General features: G+C 44.7%; 1 non-coding gene across 1 annotated transcript; it reads right to left on the bottom strand.

Moving 5' to 3' along the window:
• Positions 1 to 1,359: 1,359 nt before the first annotated feature.
• LOC130952601 (small nucleolar RNA R71) lies at positions 1,360 to 1,467 on the bottom strand. The gene has a single exon (XR_009074780.1). It is a non-coding gene; the product is annotated as a small nucleolar RNA R71 (small nucleolar RNA).
• Between the last annotated feature and the right edge of the window lie 18,439 nt (positions 1,468 to 19,906).

Here is a 19,906-nt window from a genome sequence, read left to right as displayed (position 1 = left end):
TATTGGTTCTATTTTCAAAGACAATAATACAGAGAACTGAAGATTCAGTACATGCAGCAGAGGAATTACACAGAAAAAGCTAGGCGTTCAAAACGCCCAGTGAAGAAGGAAAACTGGCGTTTAAACGCCAGCCAGGATACCTGGTTGGGCGTTTAACGCCCAAAAGGGTAGCATTTTGGGCGTTAAACGCCAGAATGGATACCATTCTGGGCGTTTAACGCCAGGATGGCACAAGAGGGAAGATTTTATTTTTAATGCAAATTTTTTTTAAGTTTTCAAGTTTTCAAAATCAAATCTTTTTCAAATCATATCTTTTCAATCAAATCTTTTTCAAAATCAATTTCTTTCCTTTTTCAAAAATACTTGCTATCAATTAATGATTTGATTCAACATTTCAAGTATGTTGCCTTTTCTGTTGAGAAAGGTTTAATGTTTGAATCATATCTTTTCTTGTTAGGCAAGTCATTAATTTTTAAAATCAAATCTTTTTAAATTGTTTTTCAAATCAAATCTTTTCAATCATATCTTTTTAATCGCATCTTTTTCAAAAAAAAGTTTTCAATCATATCTTCTTCAAAAAAATTTTCAAAATGATTTTAAAATCTTTTTAATTAATTTTCGAAAATCTCTTCCCCTCTTCTCACATCTTTCTATTTATGGAGTACCACTCCTCCTCAATGCACAATTCGAACTTTATCTCACTAAGTTCGAATTCTTCTACCTCTTTCTTCTATTTTTCTGTTCCTCTGACACCTCAAGGAATCTCTATACTGTGACATAGAGGATTCCACATTTTCTTGTTCTCTTCTCTTTCATATGAGCAGGAACAAAGACAAAGGCATTCTTGTTGAAGCTGACCCTGAACCTGAAAGGACCTTGAAGTGAAAGCTAAGAGAAGCTAAAGCGCAATTCTCTGTAGAGGACCTAACAGAATTCTTCAAGGAAGAAGAACCTATGGCAGCCAAAAATAACAACAATGCCAACAATGCAAGGAAGGTGCTGGGTGACTTTACTGCACCTACTCCCGACTTCTATGGGAGAAGCATCTCTATCCCTGCCATTGGAGCAAACAACTTTGAGCTTAAGCCTCAATTAGTTTCTCTAATGCAACAGAATTACAAGTTTCATGGACTTCCATTGGAAGATCCTCATCAGTTTTTAGCTGAATTCTTGCAAATCTGTGACACTGTCAAGACTAATGGGGTTGACCCTGAAGTCTACAGACTTATGCTATTCCCTTTTGTTGTAAGAGACAGAGCTAGGATATGGTTGGACTCACAACCTAAAGAAAGCCTGAACTCTTGGGAAAAGCTAGTCAATGCCTTCTTGGCAAAGTTCTTTCCACCTCAAAAATTGAGTAAGCTTAGAGTGGAAGTCCAAACCTTCAGACAGAAGGAAGGAGAATCCCTCTATGAAGCTTGGGAAAGATACAAACAATTGATCAGAAAATGTCCTTCTGACATGCTTTCTGAATGGAGCATCATAGGTATTTTCTATGATGGTCTGTCTGAACTATCCAAGATGTCTTTGGATAGCTCTGCTGGAGGATCTCTTCATCTGAAGAAGACGCCTGCAGAAGCTCAAGAGCTCATTGAAATGGTTGCAAATAACCAATTCATGTACACTTCTGAAAGGAATCCTATGAACAATGGGACAAATCAGAAGAAAGGAGTTCTTGAGATTGATACTCTGAATGCCATATTGGCTCAGAACAAAATATTGACTCAGCAAGTCAATTTGATTTCTCAAAGTCTGTCTGGAATGCAAAATGCACCAGGCAGTACTAAGGATGCTTCATCTGAAGAAGAAGCTTATGATCCTGAGAACCCTTCAATGGAAGAGGTGAATTACATGGGAGAACCCTATGGAAACACCTATAATTCTTCATGGAGAAATCATCCAAATTTCTCATAGAAGGATCAACAGAGACCTCAACAAGGTTTCAACAATAACAATGGTGGAAGAAACAGGTTTAGCAATGGCAAGCCTTTTCCATCATCTTCTCAGTAACAGACAGAGAATTCTAAGCAGAGCCACTCTGACTTAGCAACCATGGTCTCTGATCTAATCAAAACCACTCAAAGTTCCATGACTGAAACAAGGTCCTCCATTAGAAACTTGGAGGCACAAGTGGGACACCTGAGCAAGAGAATTACTGAACTCCCTCCTAGTACTCTTCCAAGCAATACAGAAGAAATCCAAAAGGAGAGTGCAAGGCCATCAACATGGCCGAATTTGGAGAGGAGGAAGAGGCAGTGAACGCCACTGAGGAAGACCTCAATGGACGTCCACTGGCCTCCAATGAGTTCCCTAATGAGGAACCATGGGAATCTGAGGCTCAAAATGAGACCATAGAGATTCCATTGAATTTACTTCTGCCATTCATGAGCTCTGATGAGTATTCTTCCTCTGAAGAGGATGAGTATGTCACTGAAGAGCAAGTTTCTAAATACCTTGGAGCAATCATGAAGCTAAATGACAAGTTATTTGGTAATGAGACTTGGGAGGATGAACCACCTTTGCTCACCAAAGAACTGGATGACTTGTCTAGGCAGAGATTACCTCAAAAGAGACAAGATCCTGGAAAGTTTTCAATACCTTGTACCATAGGCACCATGACCTTCAAGAAGGCTCTGTGTGACTTAGGGTCAAGTGTAAACCTCATGCCTCTCTCTGTAATGGAGAAGCTAGGGATCTTTGAGGTACAAGCTGCAAGAATCTCACTAGAGATGGCAGACAATTCAAAGAAACAAGCTTATGGACTTGTAGAAGATGTTCTGGTAAAGGTTGAAGACCATTACATCCCTGCTGATTTTATAGTCCTAGAGACTGGGAGGAACATGGATGAATCTATCATCTTTGGCAGACCCTTCCTAGCCACAGCAAAGGCTGTGATTGATGTTGACAGAGGAGAATTGATCATTCAAGTGAATGAAGAATCCTTTGTGTTTAAGGCTCAAGGATATCCCTCTGTCACCATGGAGAGGAAGCATGAAGAGCTTCTCTCAAAACAGAGTCAAACAGAGCCCCCACAGTCAAACTCTAAGTTTGGTGTTGGGAGGCCACAACCAAACTCTAAGTTTGGTGTTGAACCCCCACATTCAAACTCTAAGTTTGGTGTTGGGAGGTTCCAACATTGCTCTGAATATCTGTGAGGCTCCATGAGAGCCCTCTGTCAAGCTACTGACATTAAAGAAGCGCTTGTTGGGAGGCAACCAAATGTTATATTTTATCTATTTTTCTTTGTTATTTTATGTTTTCAGTAGGTTGATGATCATAGGAAGTCACAAAATCAATTGAAAAAGCAAAAACAGAATGAAAAACAGAAGGAAAAACAGCACACCCTGGAGGAAGGTCGTGCTGGCGTTTAAACGCCAGTAAGGCTAGCAGATGGGCATTTAACGCCCAGTCTGGCACCATTCTGGGCGTTTAACGCCAGAAAGGGACACCAGACTGGCGTTAAATGCCAGAAAAGGGCAAGAACTTGGCGTTAAACGCCAGAAATGGGCACCAGCCCGGCGTTTAACGCCAGAATTGGCTCAGAATGCATTTTTGCACGCCATTTGGTGCAGGGATGACTTTTCCTTGACACCTCAGGATCTGTGGACCCCACAGGATCCCCACCAACCCCACCACCCTCTTTCTTCTTCACCCATTCACCAATCACCTCAATACCTCTTCCCCAAAAACCCTCACCTATCAAATCCTACTATTCTCTTCACCACTCACATCCATCCTTCATAAAACCCCACCTACCTCACCATTCAAATTCAAACCACTTTCCCTCCCAAACCCACCCTTACATGACCGAAACCTACCCCTCTCTTCACCCTATATAAACCCATCTTCACTCCCTCATTTTCACACACCCTACACACCACTTCTTCCCCTTTGGCCGAACCACAAAGCCACCTCCATCTCCTCTATTTCTTCTTCTTCTACTCTCTTCTTTCTTCTTTTGTTCGAGGACGAGCAAACCTTTTAAGTTTGGTGTGGTAAAAGCATTGCTTTTTGTTTTTCCATAACCATTTATGGCATCCAAGGCCGGAGAAACCTCTAGAAAGAGAAAAGGGAAGGCAAAAGCTTCCACCTCCGAGTTATGGGAGATGGAGAGATTCATCTCAAGGGTGCATCAAGACCACTTCTATGAAGTTGTGGCCTTGAAGAAAGTGATCCCCGAGGTCCCTTTCAAACTCAAAAAGAGTGAATATCCGGAGATCCGACATGAGATCCGAAGAAGAGGTTGGGAAGTTCTTACCAACCCCATTCAACAAGTCGGAATCTTGATGGTTCAAGAGTTCTATGCCAATGCATGGATCACTAAGAACCATGATCAAAGTGTGAACCCGGACCCAAAGAATTGGCTTACTATAGTTCGGGTAAAATACTTAGATTTTAGTCCGGAAAATGTAAGGTTGGCATTCAACTTGCCCATGATGCAAGGAGATGAACACCCTTACACTAGAAGGGTCAACTTTGATCAAAGGTTGGACCAAGTCCTCACAGTCATTTGTGAAGAGGGCGCCCAATGGAAGAGAGATTCAAGAGGGAAGCCGATTCAATTGAGAAGGCATGACCTCAAGCCCGTGGCTAGGGGATGGTTGGAGTTCATCCAACGCTCAATCATTCCCACTAGCAACCGGTCTGAAGTTACTCTAGACCGGGCCATCATGATTCATAGCATCATGATTGGAGAAGAAGTAGAAGTTCATGAGGTTATAGCCCAAGAACTCTATAAGGTGGCGGACAAGTCCTCTACCTTGGCAAGGTTAGCCTTTCCTCATCTCATTTGTCACCTCTGTTATTCAGTAGGAGTTGACATAGAAGGAGACATCCTCATTGATGAGGACAAGCCCATCACTAAGAAAAGGATGGAGCAAACAAGAGACCCCACTCATCATGAAATCCCTGAGATGCCTCAAGGGATGCACTTTCCTCCACAAAACTATTGGGAGCAACTGAACACCTCCCTAGGAGAATTGAGTTCCAACATGGGACAACTAAGGGTGGAGCACCAAGAACATTCCATCCTCCTCCATGAAATTAGAGAAGATCAAAGAATCATGAGAGAGGAGCAACAAAGGCAAGGAAGAGACATTAAGGAGCTCAAGCACTCCATAAGATCTTCAAGAGGAAGAACAAGCTACCATCACTAAGGTGGACCCGTTCTTTAATCTCCTTGTTCTTTATTTTCCTGTTTTTCGAAAAATCATGCTTATGTTTATCTATGTTTGTGTCTTATGATCATTAGTGTCTTAGTGTCTATGCCTTAAAGTTATGAATGTCCTATGAATCCATCACCTTTCTTAAGAAAAATGTTCTTAATTGAAAAAGAGAAGAATTGCATGAATTTCAGATTTTATAACAGATTAATTATATTGATGTGGTGGCAATACTTTTGTTCTCTGAATGTATGTTTAAACAGTGCATATGTCTTTTGAATTTGTGGTTCATGAATGTTAAAGTTGTTGGCTCTTGAAAGAATGATGAAAAAGGAGACATGTTACTGAGGATCTGAAAAATCATAAAAATGATTCTTGAAGCAAGAAAAAACAGTGAATACAAAAAAAAGTAAATAAAATAAAAATAAAAATATTTTGAAAAAAACGAAAAAAGGGAGAAAGAGAAAAAGAAAGAAAAAGAAAAGAAATAAAGTTGTGATCCAAGGCAAAAAGAGTGTGCTTAAGAACCCTAGACACCTCTAATTGGGGACTCTAGCAAAGCTGAGTCACAATCTGAAAAGGTTCACCCAATTATGTGTCTGTGGCATGTATGTATCCGGTGGTAATACTGGAAGACAGAGTGCTTTGGGCCACGGCCAAGACTCATAAAGTAGCTGTGTTCAAGAATCATCATACTTAACTAGGAGAATCAATAACACTATCTGGATTCTGAGTTCATAAAGAAGCCAATCATTCTGAATTTCAAAGGATAAAGTGAGATGCCAAAACTGTTCAGAGGCAAAAAGCTAAAAGCCCCGCTCATCTAATTAATACTGATCTTCATAGATGTTTTTGGAGTTCATTGTATACTCTCTCCTCTTTATCTTATTTGATTTTCAGTTGCTTGGGGACAAGCAACAATTTAAGTTTGGTGTTGTGATGAGCGGATAATTTGTATGCTTTTTGGCATTGTTTTTAGTATGTTTCTAGTAGGATTTAGTTAGTTTTTAGTATATTTTTATTAGTTTTTAGTTAAAATTCACTTTTCTGGACTTTACTATGAGTTTGTGTGTTTTTCTGTGATTTCAGGTATTTTCTGGCTGAAATTGAGGGACCTGAGCAAAAATCTGATTCAGAGACTGAAAAGGACTACAGATGCTGTTGGATTCTGACCTCCCTGCACTCGAAGTGGATTTTCTGGAGCTACAGAAGCCCAATTGGCGCGCTCTCAACGGCGTTGGAAAGTATACATTCTGAGCTTTCCAGCAATATATGATAGTCCATACTTTGCCCAAGATTTGATGGCCCAAACCGGCGTTCAAAGTCACCTTCAGAATTCCCAGCGTTAAACGCCGGAACTGGCACCAAAGTGGGAGTTAATCGCCCAAACTGGCACAAAAGCTGGCGTTTAACTCCAAGAGAAGTATCTACATGAAAATGCTTCAATTCTCAGCCCAAGCACACACCAAGTGGGCCCGGAAGTGGAGTTTTATGTCATTTACTCATCTTTGTAATTCTTAAGCTACTAGTTCCCTATAAATAGGACCTTTTACTAGTGTATTTGACATCTTGGTAGCTATCTTTAGTCTTATGCTATCTTAGATCATGGGGCTGGCCTCATGGCCGTGCCTAGACCTTGTTCTTATGTATTTTCAACGGTGGAGCTTCTACACACCATAGATTAAGGTGTGGAGCTCTGCTGTACCTCGAGTATTAATGCAATTACTATTGTTCTTCTATTCAATTCAGCTTGTTCTTATTCCAAGATACCACTTGTTCCTCAACTTGATGAATGTGATGATCCGTGACACTCATCATCATTCTCACCTATGAACGTGTGACTGACAACCACCTCCGTTCTACCTTAGATTGGGTGGATATCTCTTGGATTCCTGATACACGACGCATGGTTGCTGCTCGCCTGACAAACGAGCGCTCGCCTGACAACCGAGCCATCCATTCCGTGAGATCAGAGTCTTCGTGGTATAAGCCAGAATTGATGACGGCATTCAAGAGAATCCGAAAGGTCTAAACCTTGTCTGTGGTATTCTGAGTAGGATTCAATGATTGAATGACTGTGACGAGCTTCAAACTCGCGATTGTGGGGCGTTAGTGACAGACGCAAAAGAATCACTGGATTCTATTCCGACATGATCGAGAACCGACAGCTGGATAGCCGTGCCGTGACAGGGTGCGTTGAACATTTCCACTGAGAGGATGGGAGGTAGCCACTGACAACGGTGAAACCCTTGCATACAGCTTGCCATGGAAAGGAGTAAGAAGGATTGGATGAAGCCAGTAGGAAAGCAGAAAGACGGAAGGGACAAAGCATCTCCATTCGCTTATCTGAAGTTCTTACCAATGAATTGCATAAGTATCTCTATCTTTATCTTTTATTCATATATCATCCATAACCATTTGAGTATGCCTGACTAAGATTTACAAGGTGACCATAGCTTGCTTCATACCAACAATCTCCGTGGGATCGACCCTTACTCGCGTAAGGTTTATTACTTGGACGACCCAGTGCACTTGCTGGTTAGTTGTGCGAAGTTGTGTTTATGCCATGGTATTGAGCATCAAGTCTTTGGGGCCATTACTAGGGATTATTTGAGTTGTGAAAAGTAGTGATCACAATTTCATGCACCAATAAGCTGGTAAATTCTTGGGTTTTATGATCACACAGAGTGGAATCGAGGCAAACCCGGACAAGTGCAGCGCCGTACTCGACATGAAAAGTCCGACTTGTATCAAAGAGGTACAACAACTCAACGGGCGGTTGGCAGCCTTGTCCAGATTCCTAGCGGGATCAGCAATAAGATCTCTCCCCTTCTACGCCACTCTAAGGAAGGGAAAGGAGTTTGAATGGACAGCTGAATGCGAGCAAGCCTTCCAAGACTTCAAAAAATTTCTGGGACGGCCACCTATATTAAGTCGGCCACGGGAAGGAGAACCACTCATGTTGTACCTCGCAGTGGGAAATCGGGCAATAGCCTCAGCACTGGTCCGAGAAGACAACGGTGGGCAACAATCCATATACTTTATCAGCAAAGCGTTACATGGGTCCGAGTAGAACTACCAGAAAATAGAAAAGTTCGCTTACGCTCTCATAATAACATCTCGACGACTTCACCCATATTTCCAGTCTCACACCATTAAAGTTCGGACCAACCAGCCAATAAAAGGAATCCTACAGAAAACAGACTTGGCAGGTAGAATCTTGCAATGGGCAGTCGAGTTGTCCGAATTCGACCTTCAATACGAAGCCCAGACGGCCATCAAATCTCAATATCTGGCCGCCTTCATTGCGAAATTTACTGACACACCGGAAATCCCTGCAGAATGGAATCTATATGTGGATGGCTCCTCAAATAAAATGGGAAGTGGCGCAGGCGTAATAATTGAAAGCGACCAGGGGACCCAAATCGATCTCTCCCTCAAATTTGGGTTCCCTACCTCAAACAATCAAGTGGAATATGAGGCACTACTAGCTGGTTTGAAGCTGGCTAGGGAGGTTGGAGCTCAAAAACTTATCATCTTCAGCGACTCACAAGTAGTCACTTCACAAATAACAGGAAGCTACCAAGCCAAAGATCCCACTATGAAAAAATACTTGGACAAAACCAGGGAACAGCTCGGACAACTCGAAGAGCATGAGATTCGACACATACCCCGAGAACAGAATGCCCGGGCCGATGTACTCTCAAAACTAGCCAGCACCAAATCAGGAGGCAACAATAGAAGCCTTATCTAAGAAATTCTATAGAAGCCATCAATCTCAGAAGAAGAAAAGGTCCTAGCCATAACAGGTCGTGATCAGGGATGGATGACCCCCATAATTAATTACCTCACAACAGAAGCCCTCCCTACAGATGGGAAAGAGGCAAAGAGGTTAAAACGGGAAGCACAATACTACACCATTATAAATAATACTTTATATAAAAGAGGGATTTCAACACCATTGCTAAAATGCATGTCAACTTCCAACACTAAGGATATCCTAGAAGAAGTACACAGTGGCACTTGTGGCAATCACCTCAGAGTGCAAGCACTCGCCAAAAAAGTACTTTGGGCAGGATTCTATTGGCCAACTCTACAGAAAGAAGCCACAGAATTTGTAAGGACATGTTCGCCATGTCAAAAGCATGCCAACTTCCACACCGCTCCGCTAGAAGAACTCATCAGTATAACCTCACCTTGGCCATTCGCAAAATGGAGACTCGATCTCCTCGGACCTTTTCCTCAAGGATCGGGACAAGTCAAATTCCTCATAGTAGGAATAGACTACTTCACAAAATAGATTGAGGCAGAACCCCTAGCCAACGCCACAGCTCAAAAAAGTCGGAAGTTTCTATACAGAAACATAGTCACAAGGTTTGGAGTTCCATACTCCATCACTACAGACAATGGTACCCAGTTCACAGACGCAGGCTTCAGAAAACTAGCGGCCGACTTGAATATAAAACAACAATTCACCTCTGTCGAGCACCCCCAAGCGAATGGGCAAGCTGAAGCTGCTAATAAAGTTATACTAGCAGGGTTAAAACGGAGATTACAGGATGCAAAGGGAGCCTGGGCTGAAGAGCTCCCGCAAGTCCTATGGGCATATCGAACAACTCCACATTCCACAACAAAGGAGTCACCTTTCCGATTAGCCTATGAAATGGAGGCAATGATCCCAGCAGAGGTCGAAGAAGGATCACCCAGAGTAATCCATTTTAGCGAAAAAGCCAATTTCCAACTTCAAAGGGAAGAGCTCGACTTACTTCTAGAAATCCGAGAGAAAGCTCGGATAAGGGAAGAGGCGCTGAAAAGACGAATGGCCTCCAGATACAACCAAAAAGTAATACAGCGGGCCTTTGCTGAAAATGACCTCATCCTAATTCGAAACGACATAGGAACAACTCGACCTGGAGAAGGAAAGCTGGCAGAAAATTGGAAAGGACCCTTCCGAGTTATAGAAGTATTGGGAAAAGGCTACTACAAGCTTTCCGAACTCGATGGGCGAGAGCTTCCTAGATCATGGCACGCCTGTAACCTAAGAAGGTACTATAGCTAGGGATGATAAAAGATCTTGGACAAGGCCCACTCTTTTTCCTGAAAAAGGTTTTTTAACGAGGCGCCCCGCCAAGACCTACAAATCGCCCGACTTAGGAAATTAACTCTTCATGTATATTTGCATTCTTTTTTAATAAAATTTGCTCAGATTTTCTACAAACGCTCAAGTCGTATTATTCTGAAAACATTCATCGCCCGATTGTAAAGCTACAGATCGACAGAAAGTGAAAACCAAATTCACTGCGCAATCACGATAAAAACGAGGGCTAAAAACCCAAATTCTACAAAATCGGCAAAGATGAAAACAGAATAATGCAAGAAGTTATAGAAAGTGATCCATAGAAAGGACCTGACGAGGTCCTAATAAAATGGATTGCTATAAAATAACTTAAAGACTGGCCGGCACAAAAAGTCGGACCAGTCACAACAACCCAAGTTATAAGTAAAGCCCTGGAAAGAGGTCTGGCCAACCTTATAAAAGAGGATTACTATAACTTCGAAGAGCCTGACATGACGAAGTCGGACTCCTACAAAAAGTTACAAAAGATAATCCCTGAAAGAGACCTAAAACAAGGTCCAAAAAAGAGGATTATCAAGTAACTCGACAGGGCCCGACGTGACAAAGTTGGCCCGGAAAGAAAAAGCTACAAAAAAGGTAATCCCTGAAAGAGACCTAAAACAAGGTCCAAAAAAGAGGATTATCAAGTAACTCGACAGGGCCCGATGTGACAAAGTCAGCCCGAAAAGAAAAAGCTAGAAAAAAGGTAATCCCTGAAAGAGACCTAAAACAAGGTCCAAAAAAGAGGATTATCAAGTAACTCGACAGGGCTCGACGTGACAAAGTCGGCTCGGAACGAAAAAGCTACAAAAAGGTAATCCCTGAAAGAGACCTAAAATAGGGTCCAAGAGAGAGGATTATCAAAGCAACTTGACAGGGTCCAACATGACAAAGTCGGCCCGGAAAGATAAAGCTACAGAAATAACCCAGAAGAGCCCGACATGACGAAGTCGGCACAAACAACAAAGAGTTATAAAGTAATCACTGAAAGAGACTTGAACAAGGTCCAAGAAAGAGAATTACAGAAATAACTCGTAAGAGCTCGACATGATAAAAATGGCTACCCGAAAACCTTAGAAAGAAAATCCTAATAGAAACCTCACAAAAGGTCCAACCGAAATGGATTGCTAAAGATAACTTCGGGACAAAGAAAGAAGACCAACACACAAGGTGGACTCAGCCTTAACAGAAGTCGGGCTACAAACATAAAGCAAAAAGGTCCAATCCAAACACAAGTCGCAGTAATGAACGAACTCAAGAAGCCATCTGAGTCAGCCCCAAGAGTTCGGAGACTATTTTGTTTAACGAAAATAAAGTTGCTAAACAAAGCAACTAAAGAAGTACCAAAGTCAGAAGCATGCTTTACAAAATAAAAAGTTCAAAAGCCCACAGGCCGGGCTACGCCAAAATATACCAAGGATAATTAAAGAGAATTCGGAAGTCCCTCACTGGCGGCATCAACATGAGGTGAAGGAGGACGAGTCTGGAGAGGCACCGCATCCACTGTCCCGTCGTCTCGACTCAAGATCTGACAATCAGGATCTGGCTCAACTACGGTTGATCGGGCTGAAGAGACCGGCATAGCAGAAGCTTTAAGAGAAGGCGCAGGAGGATGCTCAACGTCATTATCAGGATCATCCGGGACAATCTTGCCATCCTTTACTACATTATCAAGACTAAAGAGAGTCAAGTCGGCATCAGGGGCAATAATCCGGACCTGCTCCCTCAGGTTCTCATAGGCAGCAGTCACGCTGCCTACAAGGTGACCCTGGAGCTCGGCATAATCAACCCGAGCAGTTTTCAAGTCATCTCGGAGATGCACCAACTCCCTATAAGCTGAGACATAGCTATCCTTGTGCTTCAATGCCATGTCCTCAGCCAACTTCAAGGAAGCCGCCAAGGCGATAGAACTAGCCTTCTCACCCTCCAATTCCTTTTCCACCTTCGCCAACTTCACCTCCAACTCCTCTTTCAGACCCTTGATCCGATCAAACTCCGACTTAGCTTCCTCCATAAAGGATTTCGTAGCATGAATTGGGATACCTTGAGCAGTTCGAAAAATAACCGCACCCATATGTGCCATCTTCACACTATTTTTGGTGATGAAATCTAGGTGCTGAAGAAGGGACACATCATCCATGGAAAGCGCACCATAAGGGGCAATTTGCTGGTCGACAAACTCGACAGCATCAAAATCCGGGGCATCCAGGTTAAAGGGCTCAGATGTTTTTTGCTTTTTCGAGGAAGGAGCACCAGAATCAGTAGTAGAAGTTTGTGGAGGATCTGCCAGGCGAACCCGAGGAGTAGGGATCACCCTCCTCGGCCCAGGGGAACTCGGCACGGGCGGCTTCATGATGGTTTGAGAAGACCCCTCCCCAGCCGCCATGACTGAGATGTTTTGTGCAGCGGCTGCCTTCCTGGCCTTTTTGAAAGCCTTCATGGAGTCGTTGTTTTTCGACATTTCTGAAAAACAGAAAAGACAGAATCAACAAACAAAAGTCATGGATCACAGGGGTAAAATAGAATAAAATGAAAACACGTCATTCAGTACCCAACACATTTCGGACCAAAGATGGGTCCCCCAGAAATTTCTTAGTATCCAGATGCAGAGGCTCCCCCCAAATATCCTCCAATACACTCACAAAGGCCTGTTCGACCTCGTCCAACATCTCCCAAGTATACCGAGACACCATGACATTCTTTTGCCACTCAAGAGGAAAAGCAGGTTCATCATTTTCATTAAGAAAAAAGGGGCGAACACCCTCAACAGCTCGAACTTTAAAGAAATAGTTTTTAAAGTCCTTAAAGGACTCGTCATACATGGCAAAGACTTTGTGCCCTTGAGCAGATCTAAAGGAAACCCAAGAAGCTTTCTTTTTTGAAGAGGCCACAGGCTTGGCCGAAACAAACAAATAGAGGAAAAGAGTTAGAAAAGGCTTGATGCCTAACTCTTGACACAGCAGCTGAAAATTTTTTATAAAATCCCACGAATCGGGATGAAGCTGGGATGGAGCAATGTTACAAGACCACAACAAGTCGGTCTCAAAAGCGGAAAAAGGAAAAGTAATGTCCAATAGACTAAAGAAGTATTCATAAGCATAAAAATAGGGACACTCCCCCTCGACTGAAGTAGGAAAACAAACTCTCTCATTGGAATCAGGCGCTACCAGCTCGTAATTCCCTTCCTGGGCACCACTACCACAAACCCTATGGTGTTTTCGCAGCTCTCTACAGAAGTCAGAATCCACCACTGAAAGACATAGAAGAACCATGGAATCCACCCAATCGGCCATGCCCTCAGGGACTTGGGAAGACGTCTCAACAATATTCTTGCAAGAAGCCATAAGACCAACTAGTCCTACAATAAAGAAAAGAATATCGGATTACTAAAACACATCTCGGACAGTAGCAAAACAACTCGACCGCATAACCCAGCACATTACAAACAACAAAAGGAGTCCCCAGGACTTACACTAAAAATCCTGGGGCACCATTTGGGGGCAGCCACAGTACAAGAACCCAAGAAGATTTACAAAGTCCACACCCCAGCAACAACCTCTTCCTTTCAAACCAGAAACAATACCCGAAGCAGAAATCATCAAAACATCGTCTTCATCAAAAATCATCAAAACATCATCTTCATCAAAAGAAAAACTACCAACAGAACCTAAACCTACTAAAGGAGCAACCTTTTTCAAGCGGCGGCAACATGCAAAACCCTAGAGACACTACACGGAAGAGCAAAAAGAAGACCAGAACACGTACATCACAACGGCAGTCAAGCATGGTAATATGAAAAGATTCAAGCTTTCCAACATAGATGCAGGCAAAATCAAAACTTTATTGAAGAATCACATTCCAAAGCAAGTAAAGAAGCAGGGAAAAGAACCAACCTGAGGAAAGAAGAAGCGCTGAAGAAAGTGAAGAAAGAAGGAAACCAGAATCGCACTCCAAGAGCAACACCAAACGATCGCCGAGCAAAGATCGCAGAGGGAAATAAGAAAATCACAAAGAAAACAGAAAAGAGAGAAAGAAGGTTATGAAGAAGAGAAACCGTTTTTCAAATACGAAGTTTAAAAACAAAGAGACCCAGAGAAAGCGGAGTATTAAAAGCCCATTAATGAAGGAGTTAAAACCCTCGCACGTTTCCAAAGTTAGAGCGCTAAATGCAAGGGCGCGCGCTTTTAAAGAAACAGAAAGGTTCCGCATTCAAGGAGAACTCTAAAAAAAGGGATCGACAAAATGCTCGAGTTCGGCTTCACCAAAGAAGGATCGAAGTCCTAAAACTAAAGGCTCAACCTCAAAAAGGAAGACCGAGCTCGAGCAGGGGCACTGTTCATACCCTGGGTCGAGCTGTCCGACCCGGGATATTTTTCAGACAAAGCGACCGACCTCTTTGGGTCAGGATGACCCGACCTCTTCTCAAAGAGCTCGGCCAAGTCACAGGAAAGCCCAATAAAGGGCCCAAATAGAGGAACACGACCCCAATCCAAAGGCAGCCCAAGCCTATAGAGATAAGGGCGGTTCCCATGAAAGATAAAGATAAAAGATAAGATAAGATAACCAACTTATCTTATCTGCAAAGGTCACTCTATACCATTATAAATACACTGGAGTACCCTGGTATAACTCATACTCTGATTCTACTCAATACCTGTTTAATACCCTTGCTAACTTAAGCATCGGAGTCCCTTGCAGGTACCCCCAACCCTCCGGGAATGAAGGATCAGCACCATCACCAAGTCGGACACAACAGCCCCGACCAGCACAGAAGATCTCGTCCGAGATCGACCCACAGTTTCAGGTAACCCTCGGAACAGAATCTATTGCTACAAGGTGATGTCCTTTGGCTTGAAAAACGCGGAGGCCACATACCAGAGATTGATGAACAAGATATTCAGCGATCTCATAGGCAAGACGGTAAAAGTCTATGTAGACGACATCCTCGCGAAGACCACCCGGCCTGATGATCTCTTGAGCGACTTGAGGAACGTATTCGCGTCCCTCCGACAACACGGCATGAGGCTCAACCCGCTCAAGTGCGCCTTTGTCATGGAGGCCGGAAAACTCCTAGGATTTATGATTACCCAAAGGGGGGTGGAAGCCAACCCTGAAAAATGCCAAGCGATACTCCAAATGAAGAGCCCAGGCTGTGTCAAAGACGTCCAGAGACTGGCAGGAAGGCTCACCGTGTTGTCTCGCTTCCTCGGAGTGTCGGCGGCAAAAGCTCTACCCTTTTTCAATCTGATGAGAAAAATGATAGCGTTTGAATGGACCCCTGCGTGCGAGGAGGCGTTCAATCACTTCAAAGAGATCTTGGCAGCACCCTCCGTACTCGGGAAGCCCAAGGTCGGAGAACCACTCTACCTATATCTGGCCATAACGGAGGAGGCGCTCGCGGCAATCTTGGTGCGGGAAGAAGGAAAGGCTCAGTAGCCAATTTATTGTGAGTAGAGCACTACAAGGAGCAGAACCACGGTACAGCAAGCTAGAGAAACAAGCACTGGCACTCTTGACCTCTTCCCGTAGACTAAGGCAGTACTTCCAAGGCCACCAGATCATTGTGAGGACAGACCAGGGAATCCGTCAAGTACTCCAAAAACCCGATCTAGCGGGAAGAATGATGACTTGGGCCATTGAGCCCTCCCAGTACGACTTGCGGTATGAACCCCGGCATGCGATTAAGGCACAAGCAACGGCCGACTTCTTGGTAGAAGTAACGGGGGACCCAACCGAGGAAACGGGCATACGGTGGAGGCTCCAAGTAGACAGGGCCTCCAACCAAAAGTCCGGGGGAGCCGGGATCATCTTGGAAAGCCCTGCCGGGATTATATACAAGCAATCGATCAAGTTTGAGTTCCTGGTATCGAACAACCAAGCGGAATACGAAGTCCTTTTGGGAGGCCTGGCCCTAGCTCAGGAAGTAGGGGCGACGAGGCTGGAGGTGTGTAGCGACTCACAGGTCGTCACCTCGCAAGTAAATGGAAGCTACCAAGCCAGAGACTCGTTGTTGCAAAAGTACTTGGAGAAGGTTAGGGAGTTGAGCAAGCAGTTCGAGGAGGTCACGATCCAGCATGTCCCAAGGGAAAGGAACACACGGGCAGACCTCCTATCTAAGCTAGCAAGTACGAAATCGGGAGTCGGCAACCGATCCCTCATCCAAGGCATGGTAAAAGAACCAGCGGTTGCCCTCCACTTGACAAAGTTAGGCCCCTCTTGGTTGGACCCAGTCATCGATTTCCTAGAAAACGGCAAACTCCCAAACGACGAGAAAGCAGCTAAAGTATTGAGAAGGGAGGCAGCCAAATATGCGACCATACAGGGACAACTGTTCAAGAAAGGACTCAGCCAATCCCTGTTGAAATGCCTGCACCCTGAGCAGACGGATTACGTACTCAGAGAAGTCCACGAAGGATGTTGCGTCCACCACATCGGGGGCAAAGCCCTAGCAAGAAAGCTCATCCGAGCTGGATACTAGTGGCCATCGATGATGGTAGATTCCAAAGAATTTGTGAAGAAATGCGTCAAGTGTCAGGAGAACGCCAACTTCCACAGAACACCCGCTTCTGAGCTAAGCCTACTGACGTCCTCCCGACCCTTCGCACAATAAGGAGTCGACCTCTTGGGACCCTTCCCGGTTGGCCCAGGGCAAGTCAAGTATCGCATAGTCGCCATCGACTACTACACTAAATGGATAGAAGCCGAGCTACTGGCTAGCATATCCTCATCCAATTGTAGAAAGTTCATGTGGAGGCAGGTGATAACTTGATTTGGCATCCCGGAAGTCGTCATCTCTGACAACGGGACACAGTTCACCGACAAGAAGTTCATAGAATTCCTCGACGGCCTGGGTATAAAATAGAAGTTCTCTTCAGTAGAGCACTTCCAGACGAATGGGCAAGTCGAGTTCGCAAATAAGGTCATCTTATAAGGCCTCAAGAAGCGACTCGGCGACAAAAAAGGCGCATGAGCCGACGAACTCGCTTCAGTCTTCTGGTCTTACCATACAACCGAGCAGTCCTCCACAGGAGAAACCCCCTTCCGCCTGACATACGGGGTGGACGCGATGATACCCGTGGAAATCGGCGAGCCGAGCCCACGGCTACTTCTAAAGGGAACAGAAGAAGCAGTGGAGAAAGACCTGGTGGATGAGGCCAGGGAAATGACCTACTTGACAGAAGTAGCACTGAAGCAAAGAATGGCCCTACGCTACAATGCCAAAGTGCTCAAGAGGGAGTTTGGAGAAAATGACCTGGTCCTGCGACGCAACGACATAGGGCTACCGACCCAAGGGGAAGGAAAACTAGCGGCAAACTGGGAAGGCCCCTACAGGGTCAAAGAGGTGCTCGGCAAAGGCGCCTACAAATTGGAGAAGTTCGACAGCAAGGGAATCCCGAGAACATGGACTGCTAGTAACTTGAGGAGATTTTATTCCTAGCTCGAGCACGCCGGCTAGGCGGTTCGACGAGTTTAGTAATTCACTATTGTTAAAACTCTCACCATGGCTATAGACCTGTTTAATTGCCGATTAATGTTTACTTAACAAATTTCTCCTTTTATTTTTCCTCAACTACGCATCCCACAACAATACGTTCCTCATAACGAACGGTAAACGGGGTAACGGCACGGCGCCCCAGGACTGATCACCCCAGGAGCCAACCAAGTTAAAAAGCCATAATAAACGGCCGCAATAATAATAAAGCCACGACATGGCCTCGCCAAAGATACCAACATAACGGTAAACAAATGACGAGCAACCGGTACACGAGGAACAAGGCATACAACGACAAAATAGAAACGAAACAAAACATAAACACTACCAGATAAGCTGGAAAATATGATATCCACAAGCCGACCAAACGGCTAATAGAGTATGACAAAATAGTTTCAAAAGTTCTACAACAAGGCCACAAAAAACAAAAGGTACAAGAGTTCACTTTTTAAGCATATCAACAATCTTGCCGTTCTTGATCGTCTTGAAAACCCCGATTGCCGATGTATCGAAGTCAGGAGCCACGATCTTCACCTGAGCCTTAAGAGCCTCCTCAATCATGAAGATCGCACTCTTTCCTTGCTCTCTGACCTCCTTGTGTTTCTTCCTGAGTCCCTCAACCTCGTCCTGAGCAGTCTTAGCAGTCGTAACGGCCGTATCCCGTTCCTTTTCCAAGGCGACCACCCGACCTTGCGCGGGGCTCAGCTGGCTTTCCAAAGTCATTTCCCGCTCAGTCAGACGAGATACGGAGGCATCGGCAGTCTTCAACTTCTCTTCAGCAGACGCAACCTTCTCCTCGGCAGTCTTAAGCTTCTCCTTCGCCTCGGATAGCTGCCCCTGGAGTGTTTCAACTTGAGCTTTGAATTTATTGTTGGCTGTGGCGGCAGATTCGAGCTTCCGACGTAGCGATTGCATACCCGACAACTCGAACTCAGCCTTCCGAGCTATGGCTGCACCGCGGAGGAGGGTGCGATACATCCATCGCGCCTACCCTGCAAGGTCGGTACCGTGAAAGTGTTCCTCCGTGCCAGGAAGCAGTTGGGAGTCTATAAACGACCCGGCATCGAAGTTCCTCTCCATCACGGTAAGGGCCCCTTCGGGGCTGGAGTGCGACCTTTGCCTCTTAGGGGTAGGAATGACCCTCAAATCGTCATCCTCGGCCTGTTGAACGGGAGACAAGTGCCCGGTACCAGCTGCCTCGTCAAGAACAGGGGAAACACGCGACGCATCGACAAGTTGGTCCGACATAGCGACGTCACGAGTTGAGGGTGCCGCTTGATCCCCCTTGTCCCCCGGAGGAACTACCGGTGGCTCGTTGGCCTTCTCCCCATCACTTTCCGCTAGGAAAGTTTTGTACAAGTTTTCAAGGCCGGTCACTTCGGCAGACATTCCCACTGCAACAGAAATGAACAAGTTAGTCATTATTCAGCATAACAAACCAAAAAAGCAACCATGCAAAAAATGACACGACAAAAGCGACTCACAAATATAATCTCTGGCGACCTCCTGGCTACCCATAAGGAGGTTAGGGTTCACATGGTTTCTCCCAAAAATGGCGCACAGCACGTCAGCAATTTTTCGGTCCACAACCGACATCCCTTGTAAGTTACCTTAATAAAAGCGTTGGACCCCGCCCCGAAACTCGAATATATCGGGATGAGGCGTACTCCCTCCAACGACAACCAAAAAGGTGATGACCCTTGACCGGGAGCACTTTAAAATACTTATCTTTGAACCTATGGTATGAGTCCTCGAACAAGCCAAAAATCCTCCGTCCCTAGGCAGATCGGAAGGACATGAACCATTTCCTCGCCTTCCCCTCCTTGAAAGGGTTCGTGAGATTAAAGAAATAAAGAAAAACGTCGACGGACACCGGCAGCTCCAAGTATTCACATACCATCTCGAAACAGTGGATTGAAGCCCAACTGTTCGGATGCAGCTGCGACGGTGCCACGGAAATCCGACTAAGGAGCCCCATTTGGAAAGCAGAGAAGGGGATGCGAACCCCCACTTGGGTGAACATGGTTTTGTAAAATCAAATCCAGTCGGCAACCCGGGGGCGTGGAAATTGAGCTCGTATAACTGCTCATGAGGGGCAGGAACAAAAACGTCGTAGTTGGCCTCTTCGTCAGTACC

This window comes from Arachis stenosperma, chromosome 9, assembly GCF_014773155.1.
Source record: "Arachis stenosperma cultivar V10309 chromosome 9, arast.V10309.gnm1.PFL2, whole genome shotgun sequence".
NCBI lineage: Eukaryota > Viridiplantae > Streptophyta > Magnoliopsida > Fabales > Fabaceae > Arachis > Arachis stenosperma.
Note: the sequence above shows the minus strand (reverse complement) of the source record. Positions and strands in the feature narration are given on the sequence as shown.